Consider the following 6,470-nt stretch of genomic DNA (forward strand, 5'->3'; position numbering starts at 1 on the left):
CAGGTAGATTGGCACTGGGTCTTGGAAAATTTTCTCTGGAGACAGCCCTCTTTGGTTCCAGCACTCTTCCATCCACTAGCATGGCCTTGCATTCATGTCTGTGTCCACGCCTCCATGGTGGCGTAGGTGACAACCCTTCAGCCACTGGAGTGCTTGGTGTTCAGATCTCATCCCACGCAGTCTGTGAGTGTTCCCCACTGCTTAAAATGGCTCATTTGGCAGCTCAGCCCTCTGATGGAGAGATTCTGCGGCTGTTTGGGTTCTTCAGGAAGCTCTGACCTAACAGCAGTGTGAAGAGAAGAGAGGGCGATGCTTCCTTTGGTAGTGTCCACAAGCAGAAAGCCAAGAGGTATTTATTTATTTGAAAGAGTTATACAGAGAGAGAAAAAGAGAGAATGAGAGAGAATCTTCCAATTGCAGATCCCCAAATGGCTGCAATGGGTGGAAGCTCTCATGTACTTTTCCCCCCGAGTGCATGAGTAGGGGGCTGGATCAGAAACATAGCAGCAGGTACTCAAATCAGCACCCATGTGGAATGCTGACACCATTCCCAGCACCCAGTTTCCAAGCTGCGTTCTTTTGTTTCTCTTACACAGACATCATGATGATGTCACTCCTCTTCTTTAAACACTCTGTCCCCCCGCCCCCATTACTCAAGGAATGAAGTTTGAATTTTTAACTTGGCCTTTGTATTTTGCTTTCTTGTGACTTCTGAGCACCCTCACAGCCTTCTGTGTGTGCAGTATGCTGTGTTCTTTTCCACCACTGAGTCTTTCAGTTTCTGAGTCTACATTAAAAATGATATCCCCGTCTTTTCAGATCAGCCCAACTTTTGCTTCTCTGGGAGATCCCTCCAGCCCCTCAGCCCTTCCTTGCCTTCTTGTTCTTTTCCTATTCTGCGCAAAAATGTACACTTTTCAGATAACCTCTGCAGAATCTGGTACAAAACACACCATTATAATTGTGGTTTAGCCATTGTTTCTCGGTTAGCTAGGAAGGTTCCTGAGGCCAAGGACTGTGCTTTATTGCCTCTGCAGTAGCGATGCCTGGCAGAGAGCAGGCTGTGAATACATGTGTGATGACAAGGAAGATGACAGGTTAACCATCCCATGCCTTCTGCCCTTCCGGGTTGGAGGACAGTATGAACTCTTTGCCGTGATCGCACACATGGGAATGGCAAACTTTGGTCATTACTGTGCCTATATTCGGAACTCTGTGGATGGAGAATGGTTCTGCTTCAATGACTCCAATGTTTGCAGGGTGAGAAACATTGTCTAAATTGCTTCTTTACTTGGATTAGCCTTATGGAACCAATTCTGAGCCCAGGACGGCAAGAATCCTGCAGGTCAAGACTAGCTGCGCTCTCTGGTGCCTTTTCCTCATGAAAGCCCTATTTGGTTGGCAGCTCTGTGCATGGTCCACTTACCTTGCTTTCTACATTTTATGGTGCTACAGGCTTAGTGTCCTGAGGCTTCATGCTCGGTGGAAACCTCTGTAAAGCAAGAATAGTTAAAAATATGTACATCAGAACCATGGAATAGGGCTGGCATAGCACAGCAGGTCAAGCCACGGCTTGTGACACACCAACCCATGTTAGAGTCCTGGATTACCCACTTCTGGTCCAGCTCTATGCTGATGCTTCTGAGAAAGGAGTGGATCACAGCTCATGGGCCTGAGTCCTGCCATCTACATGGAAGAGCAGCCTGTAGTTCCAGGCTCCAGCCTCGCCCAGTCCCAACTACTGTAAACACTTGGGGAACAAGCCAGCAGATGGAAGATGAAGTTTCTCTCTCTCTCCTTTCTCTCTCTCTCCCATTCTCTCTTTCCCACTCCTTTTCCTTCCTCTCCATCTTTCCTTTTGAATACAGAAATGAAATCTTTTTAAAAAGAACTCTTGGAAAGGGATAACCAAGTGTATTTGTGTGTTTTGCTTATTTGAAAGAGAGAGTCAGATTGAGAGAGCTCCAAATCGCTTGTTTACATCTTGACTGCCCGCCATGGCTGTTTCCAAGTCAATGCTGGGAGCTGGGAATTCAGTCCATGTCTTTGGGCTTGCATTTTGACATACTGGATTAAGTCACCTCTTAGACTGATACACACATCCCCATGGTAGAGTGCTGGTTTAAACCTTGGCAACTCTGCTTCCGACCAGCATCCTGGGATCCAGTGTATGATGGCACAAGTGCTTGGGTTCCTGCCACCATTGTGGGAGAACTTGATAGAGTGCTGGGTTCCTGGCTTTGGTGTGGTCCAGCCCCAGGTGTCATGGGCATTTGGAGGCTGAAGTAGTGGATGGAGTGTCTGTGTCTCTCCATGTCACTCTGACTTAGAATTAAAAAAAATGCCCTTATGTTGGTGTTAGGGACCCAGTCCCTGGAGCCATCATCAGTGTGTTTATTAGCAAGAAGCTGGAGTCAGGAGCTGGAATTGGGACTCACACCCAGGCACTGCAACACGGGACACAGGCATTTAAAGCAACATAGGCTGAACATCTGTCCCAAACATAACCAAGTTTCCACAAAGCAATGGAGATATTAAAGTGCTTTTGTATATGTGACTTAGATGCTCCAAGCTTGGGAGTTGCTAGGGGTAGGGCAAATTACAGTACCACACATTCAGGGGGATGCTTGACTGCAATCTGTTTATTTACACACTTTAGGTATCCTGGGAAGACGTCCAGTGTACCTTTGGAAATCATAATGACCGTTGGTAAGAGGGGTGTGAGGTGATGGAAACGTTTTGAACTTTACGGGGACGGGGTTCTTGGAACTGGGTGAAACGTTGATGATGTCCTAGTGACTGTGGAGCCTCGTCTTTCAAAAATCCGCCTAGAGATCTTCTTTCAGTGTAGATACCAGCAGTGCTACAAGAGAGGGAAGTTACAGGGGTGGGGAAATCTCAGATCCTATGGAATAAATCTCACATCCTATGGAATCGTACCATAAAACTAGAGAGAGAGTCTTAAACACCACTTCCTCCATCCCTCCCCTAATTGGCTATGTAAGCAAAGTGTCGCTCGCGTAGGCATGGCACTTTCCCACTGAAGGGAAGATATAGACGCACCCCACCCAAGCAGCTCTGCAGAGACATTTTTGTGAGCTTCCATTGCTTTTTTGTTTTAAAAAAGATTTATTTATTTTTATTGGCAAGGTGGATATACAGAGAGGAGGAGAGACAGGGAGGAAGATCTTCTGTCCGATGATTCACTCCCCAAGTGAGTGCAATGGCCAGTGCTGTGCCGATCCGAAGCCAGGAACCAGGAACCTCTTCTAGGTCTCCCACGCGGGTGCAGGGTCCCAAGGCTTTGGGCCGTCCTCGACTGCTTTCCCAGGCCACAAGCAGGGAGCTGGATGGGAAGCAGGGCTGCCAGGATTAAAACCGGCGCCCATATGGGATCCTGGCATGTTCAAGGTGAGGACTTTAGTTGCTAGGTCATGCTGCCAGGCCCTTCCATTGCTTTTTAAGCGTACTTTCCCCAGCAAGGATAATAGCATATCTATTAGTATTTAGTTATTTGTTCACTAATATAACTTTCTTTCACATTTGATCATGAATTTGATATGGGGAAGTATAAACAGTTTCATTGGCTTTTGGCACAATGACTTACATTGAGTTAAGTGTTGAAAATAATTTTACAAATCAATAACTGGTGTGGGAACTGGAGAGAAAAAAGCACTGGAGACAGTGTCAGGGCACACTTAAATAACTAATGGAATTATAACTTGTTATGAAGGACTATACTGTTGTAACAATTGGGGGAAAATCAGTCCAGGGGGATGGGAATTTGGGAGAGGGACTCTCAGACCCTATGTAATTGTACCATAAAATTAAAAATTAAATAATAATAATAATAATAAAAAGCTGGATAAAGTTAAAACAGAGGGACTCCGTTAGCTTTTCTGTTGAGCTTCTGTATTAGGAGTGATGTGTGTGTGTCACGGGCAATAACTGAGACCATTGTCAGCTGCTGAGGCAGATATGATCATTTGAAAAACAGTGAACTAGATGGAATTTGAGTTTGAAACCCTCCCCAATCTTTTACTTTCCACTTTCCTCTTCTGTTTCTATTAAGCTTCTTCCTAGCTGTTCAATGTTTTGTCCATTATTTGTGTCATTCCTTCTCCTGTGATTTTGGCCAGAGGTTGGGAAACTTTGTAAAGGGACAGAGAAATATTTTAGACATTGTGTGCTGTATGTCTCTGTTGGAATGACTCAGTTCTGTGCCCTTACACCCAAAGCATGTGTAACCAGCACATGGATAAAAAAAGAATGGTTGTGTTCTAATTAAATTGACATGCAGAGGCAGAGTTGGACTTGCCTCATGGGCCCCACTGTTCATCAAGCCTGGATTGAGATGTTAACTGGTTGCAACCTAGTATTGTTTTCCCAGGTGATCATTTTGTTCCTCTCTGAGGACTAGATAGTGAAGGATGGATGAATCCAGAAGCTTGCTGATATTCCTCCCATCATGAATTAATCATGTGTCGTCTCACTGTGGACAATGTTTCATGTTACAATGCTAATGCATTGTCCCTTCTTTCTAGGCGCGAAACCGCGTTTCTTCTGGTTTACATGAAGGTTGAGAGCTAGTGAATGCATCCTCAACTTTCAGAAACCATCCAAATATCATTTCTGTTTTCTGTCCCTGAAAACTGCTGCTTGAAAGACTGTACAACGAGATGCATCATTGTCACCCTATGTCATTAGACCTTGTGTTCAAGCAGGGGTGAGGATGTGATGTTTCCCCTCAGGTTCTTATGCTAGAGGCTTGGTCTTCAGTGTGCCTGTGTTGAATGGATGGTATCTTCAAGAGATGGGTCCCAGCAAGAGGCAATGAGCTCCGTGTGATTCCTCCTCTTATGAATGGATGGTTCCCTTCTCTTCTGCCACATTCTTCTGCAGCTGGAGGGCCCTGACCAGGATGGTTAGAGTGGTTGAATCCTCCAGCCATCAAAATTGTGAACCAGATAATTAAGCATCTTTATAAAATACCCAGCCTTGGGTACTTTGGGTATAGCAACACAGAATGGGTTAATACGGTTACTAAGTATTTAACAAGACTGCACAGGCCCTGATCTGTCACAGTGGGTGCTCTCTCCAGGGGTCTCTGGTCACATGGTTGAACTGAGGCACTAGGTGGGAGATGGTGGGATCCAGGTGCTCCTTGGAGGACAGCACTAGCACTGGGAGCTATTTGGGTGACAGGGAGCAGTGGTACGGAGTATTTCAAAGTTTAAAAGGAGTGTGAGCATACTCTTGTGACCTGAATGATTGTCAGTCTCTATATAATTTATTAGTTTTGTAACTATAATTGATTCCATAATTTCAGCTGTTGTTATAATTCTTATTCATTTGTGTGGCAAAAATACATGGATAATTTCTGTGATATATTGTGCTGGGAAGAATAATGAATAAAGTACTTTTCCTCAAAAGGAGTTTGCAGTTCGATGGTGGTTATTTTTTATGGTTTAGAAAGTGATAAAGTTGGTTAAAACAATGAGGAAATCACACACATGGGACTTAGAGTGTGGGCAAGGAAGGGGAAGCGGGTGAGAATGGTCTCATGTTCTACCTCCTCTACATTCCCAGGAAGAGAGAGAGAGAGAGAGAGAGACCCCGTTGCCAGGGTTCTTTTTAATTTTCTTTTTTTTTTTTAAATGATAAAGTTCTGTAGCCTCAGGATTTCTCCTTTACCACTCCACATTTCCTCTCCCACGACACCAAATTGCCCATTATTATTATAGTAGGCCTTCAAAAATAGTAACAAGTCCATCCTTTTGCTATTTAAATATATCCTGAATTTGTAGGTATAGAAAATAGTAGAAAGTTCAGCATTGTATTGTCAAGATACATTTCACAGCTTTGTTGGGAATCCATCTTATATGGAGGGGTAGAGTTGTATCCTGCAATTTATCTTCACTTCTCGGTATGCTATCTCTATTATAGAGTTGCTCTAGATGGATATTTGAACATACATGTGTACACACACATACACACGCACACATACACATATAGAATATTGATCCTATATTTTGCATGAAGGAAGAGTTATATCAGAGGAAACATATAATATTGGTCCTTTTGGAATTGGCTTATTTTACTGAGCATAATGGTCTCTAGTTGGGACCATTTTGTTGTAAGTGGTAGAATCCCTTCCTTTTTTTTTTTTTTAAAGATTTATTTATTTTTATTGGAAAGGTGGATATACAGAGAGGAGGAGAGACAGAGAGGAAGATCTTCTGCCCAATGATTCACTCCCTAAGTGAGTGCAATGGCCAGTGCTGCACCGAGCCAAAGCCAGGAGCCAGGAACTTCTTCCAGGTCTCCCATGCGGGTGCAGGGTCCCAAGGCTTTGGGCCGTCCTCGACTGCTTTCCCAAGCACTTGGAGAGTTTTCCACATTAAAACTAGGAATTTCTGGCAAAACGGGGAAAACTTGGTGATTGCTGTGTTGGTGATGTGTATGTGTGT

At 44.1% G+C, this 6,470-nt stretch overlaps 1 long non-coding RNA gene across 1 annotated transcript; it reads left to right on the plus strand.

The window, feature by feature from the left end:
- The first annotated feature begins 1,134 nt into the window (after nucleotides 1–1,134).
- LOC121152491 lies at nucleotides 1,135–5,435 on the plus strand. Its single transcript, XR_005883274.1, has 3 exons — nucleotides 1,135–1,260; nucleotides 2,660–2,709; nucleotides 4,545–5,435. It is a non-coding gene; the product is annotated as an uncharacterized LOC121152491 (long non-coding RNA).
- Nucleotides 5,436–6,470: the final 1,035 nt, after the last annotated feature.

Source organism: Ochotona curzoniae, unplaced genomic scaffold, assembly GCF_017591425.1.
Source record: "Ochotona curzoniae isolate NIBS_2020 unplaced genomic scaffold, NIBS_Ocur_1.0 contig_2461, whole genome shotgun sequence".
Taxonomy (NCBI): domain Eukaryota; kingdom Metazoa; phylum Chordata; class Mammalia; order Lagomorpha; family Ochotonidae; genus Ochotona; species Ochotona curzoniae.